The sequence below is a fragment of the Leuciscus leuciscus genome (genome assembly GCF_965113295.1).
Source record: "Leuciscus leuciscus genome assembly, chromosome: 12".
Taxonomy (NCBI): domain Eukaryota; kingdom Metazoa; phylum Chordata; class Actinopteri; order Cypriniformes; family Leuciscidae; genus Leuciscus; species Leuciscus leuciscus.
The window spans coordinates 37,418,092-37,431,573 of NC_138736.1; the positions used below are offsets into that span (position 1 = coordinate 37,418,092).

A 13,482-nucleotide genomic window follows, 5' to 3' on the forward strand; every position below is an offset into this window, starting at 1 on the left:
AAAGAAGTCTCTTATGCTCATCAAGGCTGCAGTTAAAAAAAAAAAAAAAAAAAAACTAATATTATGAAATATTATTACAATTTAAAATAATGGTTCTCTTTTTTAATATACTTTAAAAAGTAATTTATTTTTTGTGATGCAAAGCTGAATTTTCATCAGCAAGTACTCCAGTCTTTGGTGTCTTAAGTTATGATCCTTCAGAAATCATTCTAATATGCTGATTTATGATCAATGTTGGAAACAGTTGTGCTGCTTAATATTTTTTTTATAACCTGAGATACTTTTTTCAGGATTATTTGATGAATAAAAAGTTTAAAAGAACTGTATTTATTTAGAATAGAAATCTTTTGTAACAATATACACAACCGTTAAAAAGTTTGGGAACAATAACTATTTTTTTTTTAAGAAATTAGTACTTTAATTCAACAAGGATGCGTTAAATTGATAAAAGGTGATGGTAACGATTTATATTGTTAGAAATGTTTTTATTTTGAATAAATGCTGTTTTAATGAATAAATGCTGTTAATGTTTTACTCATCAATGAATCCTGAAAAAAGTATTCCAAAAAAATATATTAAACAGCGTAAACTGTTTCCATCATTGATAATAACTGAGTATCAAATCATCATATTAGAATGATTTCTGAAGGATCATAACACCAAAGACTGGAGTACTTGCTGATGAAAATTCAGCTTTGCATCACAAAAATAAATTACATTTTAAAATATATTAAAAAAGAGAACCATTATTTTAAATTGTAATAATATTTCATAATATTACTGTTTTTTGTTTTGTTTTGTTTTTTAACTGCAGGCTTGATGAGCATAAGAGACTTCTTTCAAAAACATTAAAAATAGTTAACGTTTCCAAACTTTTGACTGGTACTGTATATGCCCCTTTTTTACATTTGAGCCCCTGTCCCTGAGGAACTCTCACGTCCCTGCCTCCTTACTGCACTGAAATGCGCATAAAAAAATTTAGCACAGGAAGATAAGTCGTATCAAACGCTTTTTTTTTTTTTTTACAGCGCCATACAATAAACGTGACGGAACTTCTCCTTCTTCGTTGCTGTTTTATGACAGTAACAGAATGTTTATTTTACGGTCGCTTGTCCAGTTTCTCGTAGAAACCGCTCTGACATCACTGTAGTTCAGAGAGATTCAGAGAAAGTGAAACCAACTTGACCAACAACGACAATATGGACTCCTGAAACGATCAACCTCTTTAAACTACAGAATATTTATTGATCCGTTCAAAGAGTCTTGTGGACACATCTGATCCTCACAGGTAAGAGATAGAAATATAAGAGAGATTGTGCTGAACAGGTTTCTAATGGAAGTGAACTGGTTTAGTAGGTTTATGTCGAACTGGCAAAATTTGAACAGAACCAGGCGCCGTTTGCATAAACTGCTAGTCCTTAGTTAATCAAAGTTAATAAAAAAAAATTCTTTAAGACTGTTCATAACTTTTTAAAGTCGTAGAACGTAAAAACGTAGATTGGTGTAATTTGAAACCGAAAAGTAAGAGCGATGCAGGGGCGTTTCTAGGCTTTAAAAACATCAGGGGCTGAGCCCGAAACATCAGGGGCTGGGGATGAGTAATAAGATAACATGATTCGATATTGCAGGCCTATATGCAGGGGGCACTGGTTAAAAAATTCAGCCCTGGCAGGCTGCAGTTCATTGCCATGGCAATGTAGACTCACCAGCCCACACTACCACACAGACACGCGCATTCAAATGTGAGGTAGTTTAGTATGGGGCGCCGTTTGTAAAGCGGCTCACAGTGAAAATAACAGCAACATTTTGTCACATTTAGCTTCAAACAATGTTTAAAAAACTGGTATGAATTTTTGACGGTCACTTTTTAGCACATTTAAATATGAAACGTTACACCTAAATGTTAAATCTAAATGCTAAATCTAAATGTTAAATCTAAATCTAAATCTAAATGTTAAATCTAAATGTGACGGAGCGGTATAGGCTTTTAATAAATAATTTAGTTTATGGTGATAATTGTCGACTACGCTACCCTGAATCAATCAGGGAATAGGCTATCTAAATAACCCAGTAATGAACACTAGGTCACACAGGTTCGTGTGTGCCAGGGAGGTCAGAGACACAAGTACACATAATTGGATAAACACTTTATTAATGTACAAAAAGTTAAAATATGTTCTGCTTTAAAAGGCGCCCAGCGCTACATTTACTATTTGACAGTTAGCAAGAGAAATCACCGAGGGCAGTATGAAATGGCAGCACCAACACAGTCCTCTACCCACAAGGGTAGGAGGAGTCACAAGAAAAGAAGGTCTGCAAATACAACTCACAAGTCAAACAAAAAGAAAGAATATATAGCCTACCAAACAACCAGGCTGAGTTTACCGGCGGAATGGCTTTTCCAAAAGTGCAATCCTACTCACACACACGTCACCGTGCACTTGGATTACACACGCAGGAACTTCAAAAGTGTCACCCAATGCAACACCACCACTACAACACTGCAAGAGAAGGCCCTTCCGCCTGGTCACCTCAGTTCCTGGAAGAAACAATAAATAAACAATTGAGTTTTAATAAATACTGTACACTAACAGTCAGATTAACGTTATAACTTTTTCTGTCACTCTACAAAAAAAAAGGAAGTAGACGATACAAATCCTGTTGACGTGTTTGCTTTCCCAACGGCGCGATCACAGCGCAAACACCGCGGTTCTCAAAATGGACTCAGGTTATACGAAACACAATCACTGCAGAAACGAAAGGGAGATCGTGCTGAAGATCAGAAAAACACGGTCCGGAGGACGAGAGAGGTGACCCATGCCTCATGAAAGCCTTAAAGGAAGCGAGATGTTACTAGTGCTCATTTTACTACAATTTTCCAGCCATCTTACAGAACACTTACCACAAGAGGATATCCCTCATATATAATTCTCACAGGCTACTGTTTACAGCATTCATTAAAACCGCCGATTAGCTGGGGTACAGGAAGCAACACATTAATAGTAACATTCAACCCACTATACCACACCCAATCACTGAATACAGGAACAGCAAATAGCTGAAGGGTGAGCAGACACTCACTCCGAGCTGATAAGCGCACCGTCGGAAAAGTGCTAATGGAAAGCTACAATTTAAAAAGATGACAACACATCAGTAGGGTTCTAAACACAGGGTTTAAACCAGCCGCTACCAACACATACCTGTGATTCTAGTGAATGACACACGAGGGGGGCGGAGCAAAGACGTGACGTATCTCAGGATACAGCCAACCCGCATTAAATAGACCATACTCTCCCCTGATAGGACACCACAACTGTCAATCACTTAACTAATCCTGTTACATAAATGTTAAATCTAAATCTAAATCTGGTCCGTGTAGCCTATCATCTGATCATCTGATCATTTCATTTCATTTCCTATTTCAAAGGAATATTTCAAACACTCGTTTCCTTAAGTGTCCTACATTAGAAACGAAGCTTCGCAGCAGCTCTAATTGTGTTCCCAGCAACATATTTCTGACATATTCACCAAAATTCAACGGGGTGGTCTGGACTTCAGTGCACCCAGAGCAGGGTCTGGTGTTGGAACAGGAAGTTCACTCGCTGCTGGCAAAAGGGGCCATAGAGCATGTTCTACAGCCGGTACTTCATAGTTCCCAAGAAGGATGGAGGGTTGCATCCAATTTTAGATCTAAGGCACTTGAACCGGTCTCTGAGGAGGTTCAAGTTCAAGATGCTCACTATTCCCATCATCGTGAGTTCTATCCAATCCGAGGATTGGTTTGTCACGATAGATCTAAAGGACGCATACTTTCACGTCTCCATCCTTCCATCTCACAGGAGGTTCCTGAGGTTTGCTTTCGGGGGCGAAGCGTACCAACATCGGGTTCTTCCTTTCGGCCTAGCACTCTCCCCTCGCACATTCACCAAGTGTATGGATGCAGCTCTGGCCCCACTGAGGCTCCAGGGCATCCGTGTGCTGAATTACATCGACGACTGGCTAATCCTGGCCCAGTCTCGCGAGTTGGCAGTTTGGCATCGAGATGTCGTCCTTGGCCATATTCAGCGCTTGGGGTTGAGGCTCAACAAGAAAAAGAGCGTGTTGACACCCGCCCAACAGACTACGTTCTTGGGGGTGGTATGGGACTCGACGACGATGCAGGCACAAATGTCTCCTGCACGTATCGAGTCCATATTGACCACACTAAACAGGGTGAAGCTAGGCCACACCATCACAGTGAAACACTTCCAGAGAGTGTTGGGTCTCATGGCAGCAGCGTCCAGCGTGATACCTTCTGGCCTGCTGCACATGAGGGCCCTGCAGTGGTGGTTGAAAGCCAAGGGGTTTTCCCCAAGGGGAAATCCATTCCGCATGATAAGGGTTACGCGCAGATGCCTTCGTTCCCTATCAATATGGAAAAAGCCTTGGTTTCTGTCCCAAGGTCCCAAGTTAGGAGCGTTATGTCGCTGAATTACGATTTCGACAGACGCCTCCCTCACGGGCTGGGGCACGGTCATGGAAGGCTGCTTTACGAGAGGTCTCTGGCAGGACCATCATTCCTCATGGCACATAAATTGCCTGGAAATGTTGGCGGTGTTCCGAGCTCTGAGGAGTTTTCTGCCAAACCTCCATGCTCACCATGTTCTCGTGAGAACCGACAATACATCAGTGGTGTCCTATTTAAACTGCCAGGGTTTAGGTCGCGTCCTCTCAGCAGACTGGCGCATCAGATCCTCCTGTGGTCCCAGCGGAGACTGTCGTCTCTCAGGGCGATGTATGTCCCAGGGGACCAGAACCAGGGAGCAGACATACTGTCGAGGCAGGGGCTGAGGCCCGGGGAATGAAGACTCCACCCCGAGACGGTGGAGTTGATACGCGAGAGGTTCGGCCCGGTGGAAGTGGACTTATTTGCGTCTCGAGAGACAACACACTGTCCCCTGTGGTTCTCCCTCACGCATCCAGCCCCGCTGGGGTTGGATGCCATGGTACAGACGTGGCCGAGGCGTCAGGTGTCAGCCTACTATTAGTAGCCCCGTTGTGGCCGGCCCGAGTATGGTTCTCGGACATAATATCACTCTTGACAGGCCCGCCATGGCAGATCCCTCTGAGAAGGGACCTGCTGTCCCAGGCAGGGGGCTCAGTTCTCCACCCTCGGCCCGAGCTGTGGAAACTGTGGGTCTGGTCCCTGAGGGGGCACAGTACCTAGAAGCCGGCCTATCTGCAGGAGTAGTTGAGACTATTCTCAGTTCCAGAGCTCCCTCCACAAGGAAGTTGTACGGCCTGAAGTGGAATGTATTTTCCATTTGGTGCAGAGAGCGTGGATTGGACCCAGTTAACTGCCCGGTGGCTTCAGTATTGGAGTTTCTCCATGACCGCTTTTCTGCTGGACTTACCCCGTCCACACTCAAGGTTTATGTGGCTGCCTTTGCGGCTTTCCACGCTCCTCTGAGTGATGGGCCTCTGGGGAGGCATCAGCTGGTCGTACGCTTCCTACGTGGAGCCTGGAGGATGAGACCTGCGACTCGCACCAGGGTTCCCACCTGGGACCTGGCAGTGGTCCTCGAAGCGTTGGTTGAGGCCCCCTTCGAGCCGCTGGAGTCGGCTGAGGCCAAGAACCTGACTCTCAAGGTGGCTTTTCTCCTTGCCATCACCTCTCTTAAGAGGGTGGGAGATCTCCAGGCACTCTCGGTATCTCCTCAGTGGAGTTTGCTATGTCCCTAAGGTGCCAACCAGTATGGCTAGGTCTACGGTTCTGCAGGCGTTTCATCCCCCACCTCATGTGACGGCAGAGGATGGAAGACTTCATCTGCTCTGCCCTGTCAGAGCATTAGACATTTATGTTCAGAGGTCTTCACAGTGGAGGAAGGCGGACCAGTTGCTGGTGTGTTTCGGGTCCCCCAAGAAAGGGCTCCCCGCCTCTAAGCAAACCATCAGCAACTGGATCGTTCAGACTATTTCTCTGGCCTATCAGGTGCGCAATCTGCCTTCACCTATGGCCGTGAGGGCTCACTCTACTACAGGCATGGCATCCTCCAAAGCCCTCCTTTCAGGGACTCCTATCCACGACATATGTGAGGAGGCTGGCTGGGCCACTCCGCACACATTCATGAGATTCTACAGTCTGGACCTTCCCTCTACACCCAGCGCACGAGTGCTCTCGTCCTAAGTGTGCCTGGAGACAACTTCACACTGGGGCAGGCGGGTTTCGTTGTGGCATAGTGGGTATCTCGTTCCCCTAGTGTCGTCACCGACACAGTTCGAGTTCCCTCTAAAGGGAACGTCTTGGGTTACGTATATAACCCTTGTTCCCTGAGAAAGGGAACGAGACACTGCGTCGGTTCGCCACGCCTTACCCCGCCTGGAGCGACTTGCTTCATAGCAAAGCTGACTTTTCTGTGTGCCGGCGTGCTTTTGTACACATCCGTATATGCCGTCACACGCTATGTCATCACGCAACGCCAATAGGATTGGATTAGTTTTCATTCATGAATTCAGACGTGCTACGCTGAAGGGCGTTCCCCTAGTGTCGTCACCGACGCAGTGTCTCGTTCCCTTTCTCAGGGAACAAGGGTTACATACGTAACCCGAGACGTTTCTCCAAACGTTTAGCATTTAGATTTAACATTGAACATTTAGGTGTAACATTTAATATTTCGATTTAACTATTTAAAATATCTCTAAGTTGACAAATATTGTTGTAAATGTGCTAAAAAGTGACCGTCAAAAATTCTGTTTTTTAAACATTGTTTGAAGCTAAATGTGACAAAATGTTGCTGTTATTTTCAGCGTGAGCCGCTTTACAAACGGCGCCCCATAGTTAGGGGGGATCGGGGGAATGCCTCACCGAGAAAATTTGGATTTCTCGGCCCTAGATATGTGCATTTTAAGGTGTTTGAAGGCCAAAAAATTGGATAACAATAACTTTAAAAGCATGTCAGTAGGCAGAAGCATAAATTATGTGTCAAGAATATAACAGATTCTTAAACATGAGAATGAGGATAAATGTTGAAATGAACGATACACTCAAAAAAAAAAAAAAAAAAAAGAATGTTTCTGCTTATTGTTGACAATTCACAATCACATTTTCCAAACAGGAATGGAAAGGAAATTTTTCAAGGATTATTTTGCATAGATGTAACATTTCAATCAAACACCAGTGCAATCTTTTTGTGTCCAGAGGCAAATGAGCATTTTATATATTAGCAATAAAGATTGGTTTCAGCAACTTGTTTCTTTCTTGAGTTAATCAATGTTTTTGGCACTAATCAAGTCAAGTCAAGTCAAGTCAAGTTTATTTGTATAGCGCTTTTCACAATACAGATTGTATCAAAGCAGCTTCACAGTATTAAATTTAAATAATACAACAAAGTTTGTTTCAAGAGGAATTTATTGATTGATAAAATTAAATTAAATATCCCCAAAATATCCCCAACTGAGCAAGCCAAAGGCAACAGTGGCAAGGAACCGAAAAACTCCATCAAGTGACCTAATGGTGTCCTAAAACTCCATCAGGTGACCTAATGGAGAAAAAAAAACTTGGGAGAACCCAGGCTCAGTCGGGGGCCAGTTCTCCTCTGGCATTTATGAGCTAGAGGCCGGATTGTAGTTTGAACTGTGGGATTATATGAATGCCTGGCTGAAGAGATGCGACTTTAATCTAGTTTTAAACTGGGAGAGCGAGTCTGAGCAACGAACAGTATCAGGAAGACTATTCCAGAGTTTTGGAGTCAAATGTGAAAATGCTCTCCCTCCTTTGGTGGTTCTGAATATCCTAGGTATGACCAAAAGCCTTGAATTTAGTGATCTTAAAGAGCGCGATGGATTATAGGGCGATAGAAGATCCGTTAAATAGACTGGAGCTAAGCCGTTTAGGGCTTTATAAGTCAGTAGCAATACCTTGTAATTAATACGGAACTTTATAGGTAACCAATGCAGTGATGATAAAATCGGTGTTATATGATCATATTTTCTTGATCTCGTAAGAACTCTAGCGGCGGCATTTTGGACTAACTGTATCTTGTTTATTGAGGATGCAGGACAACCAGCTAATAAGGCATTACAGTAATCCAGTCTCGAGGTCATGAATGCATGAACTAACTTTTCTGCATCAGAAACTGATAGCATATTACGTAGCTTAGCAATGTTTCTAAGGTGGAAAAAGGCTGTTTTTGTAACATATGAAATATGATTTTCAAAAGACAGGTTGCAATCGAGTATAACACCCAGGTCTTTTACTGTAGCGGATAAAGTAACAGGACATCCTATGATGTTAAAGTTGTATTGTGCGAGGTTTTGTGGGCGGTTTTTTGAACCGATAAGTATTACCTCTGTCTTGTCTGGATTTAATAAAAGAAAATTACGCGTCATCCAATCTTTTATATCTTTAACACACTCTGTCAATTTGGAAAATTTAGCGTTTTCATCCGGCCTTGATGAAATATATATTTGAGTGTCATCAGCATAACAATGGAAACTAATTCCATGTTTCCTTATAATATTTCCAAGTGGCATCATATATATTGAAAATAACAGAGGGCCTAACACAGATCCCTGCGGCACTCCATAGTTTACTGGAGTTATGATCGATTTTTCTCCATTTAAATAGACAAAATGGTAGCGGTCAGATAGGTATGATTTGAACCAGCTTAGTGCTTGTCCTTGAACACCAGTATAATTTTGTAGTCGATCTAAGAGTATTGTGTGATCTATAGTATCGAACGCAGCACTAAGATCAAGTAAAACTAGTATTGAGATACAGCCTTGGTCAGAAGCTAAAAGTAAATCATTTGTGATTTTAACGAGCGCAGTTTCAGTGCTATGATGCGGTCTGAATCCAGACTGAAACTTTTCATAGATATCATTTTGTTGCAAGAAAGAGCCCAGTTGAGCGGACACCACTTTTTCTAATATTTTAGACAAAAATGGAAGATTTGAAATGGGTCTATAATTTGCTAGATTATTATGATCTAATTGTGGTTTCTTAATGAGAGGTTTTATAACTGCCAGTTTAAATGTTCTTGGAACATGACCTAGAGATAAAGACGAGTTAATAATATTGAGGAGAGGCTCTTCCACTACAGGTAACACTTCTTTCAGTAGTTTAGTTGGTATAGGATCTAATAAACATGTTGTTGTTTTAGATGAAGTGATAATTTTATTTAACTCTTTTTGTTCTATAGTTGTAAAGCACTGTAATTGTTCTTGCGGGGTGATAATTGAAGCTGAATTATAAGGCGCGATTGAAGATTGAACGTTTACAATTGTGGTTCTGATGCTTTCTATTTTCTCAGTGAAGAAGTTCATGAAATCAGTACTACTGAACTGTAACGGGATATTTTGTTCGGGTGACGTCTGTTTATTTGTTAGTTTAGCCACGGTGTTAAATAAAAACCTTGGATTATTTTGGTTGTTTTCTATTAGTTTGCGGAGGTGCTCAGCCCTGGCCGCTTTTAGGGCCTTTTTATAACGTGACATACTGTCTTTCCACGCGATTCTAAAGACCTCTAAATTAGTTTGTTTCCATTTACGCTCTAAAATACGGGTTTCTCTCTTTAAAACATGCGTAGTATTGTTATACCATGGTGCTTTATTTTTCTCTCTGACCTTTTTTAATTTAATAGGTGCAACCACATCCAATGTTCTAGAGAGAATGGTGCTCATAGTGCTAGTTAGTTCTTCTAGTTCATCTGTTTGTTTGGGTTCAGGCAGCAGCTGAGACAAATTAGATAAGCAATTTGAGAAATTATCTATAGTGGATGGAAGGATTGTTCTGCCTGGTCGATAACGCGACGCTGCATGACATATTACAGCAGTACGTAATATGCAAGTTACCATGTAGTGATCAGTGACTTCATCACTTTGTGGAATGATATCTATATCGGTTGGATCGGTTCCATGTGATATAATTAAATCGAGTGTATGATTAAGACGATGTGTTGGTCCGATGACGTTTTGCTTGACCCCAAATGAATTTAATAAATCTGTAAACGCAGCTCCTAACGCATCATTTGGATTATCTACGTGTATGTTAAAATCTCCAACAATTAATGCTTTATCGACATTGACTAATAGGTCTGAGAGAAAATCTGCAAACTCTTTTAGGAAATCAGCGTAAGGCCCTGGCGGTCTATATACGGTAGCCAAGGCTAGAGATAATAGTGATGTTTTTCTAACATCTAAGAGCGTAACATTTAGTACAAGTACTTCAAATGAAATAAACTTATAACCCGTTTTCTGAGTAACATTTAGAATATCTCTATAAATGGTTGCAACACCTCCGCCACGACCAATCAGACGGGGCTCATGCTTATAACAGTATCCAGGAGGAGTAGACTCATTAATACCGAAATAATCATTTGGTTTAAGCCAGGTTTCAGTTAGGCAAAGTACATCGAAGCTATTATCTGTGACTATTTCATTTACAATAACTGCCTTAGGTGTGAGTGATCTAATGTTTAGAAGACCTAGCTTTAGAAATAGTTTTTGTTTACTAATAGCAACATTTTCTGTTTTAATAACAATTAGATTTTTCCTAGATCCTGCATTAGATTTATTATTTGATCTCACTAAACGAGGAATAGACACGGTTTCTATGCAATGTTCTACACTAGTATTTATATCAGTTGAATTGGTGCAGCAGAGACTATGATTTGGACTTTTGGTTACTAGTCAAAGGGTATTTAACATTTTGGAGATGTTATCTGACAGAAGAGCCGCTCCAAATCTGCTTGGGTGTAAGCCATCAGCACGGAAAAGCCTAGGACGCTCCCAAAACAGATTCCAATTATTTACAAAGAGCAGTTTCTGCTCATTGCACCATGACATTAACCATTCATTTAGCGCAAATAATCTGCTGAACTTTTCATGCCCTAGTCAGTACGTGGGAAGCGGTCCTGACACAATGATCGTTGTTTCAGGCGATGTGCTGCGTACCGTATCGAATAGATTCCTGAAGTCTTTCTTCAGAATCTCCGTCTGGCGCAGCCTGATGTCGTTCACTCCCGCGTGCAGGACCACAGTTCCGACGCGCTCGTCACCGTTCAGGATCTCGGGAACGCGAGCAGAGATTTCAGAAACACGAGCACCAGGAAAGCAGTGACTTTGCACCTTACTTTTACCTAACGTAGCGTGTACGTGCCGAACGATGGAATCGCCGATGATCACAGCATCGTGTTCTGTTTCGCGTAGAGGGGAGAAGCGGTTTTGTGTGGATAACTCGAAAACCGGGAGGGTCGGAGAAAGTCTTGGTCTAAACCTGACTCGCGTCTTCCGCTGCGGAACCACCCAGGCTTCGTGGTGGCGTGTTGGAGCCGGAGTGAACGAGACCATGGCTGATTGCGACCGATGCTGAGGAACGCACGGAGTAGACGCGGTTGGAGTCAGCGGGTTAGTAACGTTAAACACTGATTTGTGTGCGTCGGCACGTGATGTTTCAAGAGCCAAACACCGGTCTCTCAGCTCGGCCTGTCTCAATAAAAGGTTGTGGATCTGTTTCTCAACAGCTTCCAGCTCAGACTGCAGTGCGTGCAGCTCAAATGTGTCCTCACCTGCACCAAACGGTAGACTACTTACATCTGATATATTCGCCATTTTAACAGATGGACAGTGAGTTAGCAACGAAGCTACCAGTGATGCTATCAATATTAATACTAATTTATATTATAAGTTTGTTTGTTTGTAAGTGAGTGTGGAGAAGACGCGTTCAGCCGTGATCCACGGACGTAACCTTTAAGAGTATGCAGCGTTGGATCACTAATAGGCTTGAGACGCGTCTGCTCAACAGTCCACGTTGTAACTATGAGGTTTTTTAGTTTTTTTTAGTGGTAGGGGTGTAGAGTAGACGCACGATAGGCGAAAAAAAAATAAAAAATGTTTGTTTATAAGTGAGTGTGGAGAAGACGCGTTCAGCCGTGATCCACGGACGTAACCTTTAAGAGTATGCAGCGTTGGATCACTAATAGGCTTGAGACGCGTCTGCTCAACAGTCCGCGTTGTAACAATGAGGTTTGAGCAGTAGTGCTTCTCAGTGAGGAAAAGTAGAAAATCTTCGTTGTAAGCGAGTTTAAAGAGAAAAATCAAGAATTATAAATCAAATCGATAGAGCTCCAAAAACAACAACGCATTCAGACGCGACGCATGATAATAACAGGACAAGACAATCAGTTCAATTAAAGTTCAATTGTTTACTCATAAAGACACTTGTCGCCACCTACTGGCTTAATGATGCAAGTTGCGCAAACACAGACAAGCGGAGTGATACAAGCGGTGAAAAGGCTGATGCTGGTGAAATATTCGAACACATTCGAGGACCATACAAATATATATATATATATATATATATATATATATATATATATATATTTTATAAATATATATTTATACTTATGAATTTTCCTTATAGTTTCTGTAATTCGCAAAGAACATCTGTGTTAAATAGGAATACATTGTAATAATATTAATCTAGCTGACTAAATCACACGACTGCGCAGCAGTTCACACTCACAATAAAAATACTGATTAGGTACTGATTGGGGGGGAAAAATTGGGTTGCTTATAGTTAAAAGAATGTCATGAACGATAATTTAGGCTAGATGTATTTTTCACATTTTTGGTCACAATTATTTATATTTTTTTATGACACGAGTCAGTTTTGATGACTTTGCAATATTGATAAAATGTTAGAATATTAATAATGAAAAATGAGTAGGGCTGTGCCAAAATGTGTAACATTTATGTAGCCTACAAAGCAATACAAAAGCCCCGACATAGAGTTTTGATGCAGCTTTAATCTCCCTTTTGGTTATTTGAATACTTAATTGACGACAGAACACAACGTTACATGCTCGTAGTTTCTTTTGCGTGATACAGGGCGCGCCGCATTTGCGCGTGATATTGAAGAGTGCTCGCCACGAGCACACGGCTGACATGACAGGAAAGTTCGTTTTTCTGAGTTTTACTGACATATAGCCTGACAACATCTGTTCTGACAGAGGACTGTGCGGCAGTGCTGACTGCGTTATTTATAAAAAAAATGTAATTGCTGTGAGATTTGTAATGAAGTGACATTTGATAAATGCATTGTTATGACTGTCGTGTGTGGGGGGGAGGGATTTGAGGGAAGAGTTAATTGATTGTTCGCACCTGACCACTGATGAGCGTGAAGGAGCAGGAGCTTTGGAACAGTGATTATCGTGAATTTCAAGGAGAGGAGACCCATAAAAAGAAGAGTACAGCGAAGGGTGGCGGGACTGAGAAGCGGTGTGTTGTTGCTAACGCCGAGCTGCACTCAAGGTTGCGGGGTGGGTGCCGTTCGCATGCTATTTAGGGCTGCCGGCAGCGAAGATATCTTAGCGGGCTAACCTGTATATAAGGCCGGGTGGCGATATTTTTTTTCCTAGGATGGTTAGGGAAGACTCATGAATATTCATTAGGGAAGTCATCCCCGATTGGTCTGATGACCTACCCTAACCCCGCCCCTAAACC

The 13,482-nt window shown here is 41.9% G+C and overlaps 1 protein-coding gene across 3 annotated transcripts in view; it reads left to right on the forward strand.

The window, feature by feature from the left end:
• Nucleotides 1-1,145: 1,145 nt before the first annotated feature.
• The window catches only part of LOC309511702 (E3 ubiquitin-protein ligase TRIM39-like), a 208,088-nt gene continuing 195,751 nt past the window's right edge, over nt 1,146-13,482 (forward strand). For 2 of the 3 annotated variants that reach the window (XM_082186962.1, XM_082186958.1), the window contains exon 1: nt 1,146-1,288. The gene's annotated coding sequence lies outside the window, so the exon portion shown is untranslated. The remainder of the gene's footprint in view (nt 1,289-13,482) is intronic. The other variant, XM_082186963.1, reaches the window with a different exon arrangement.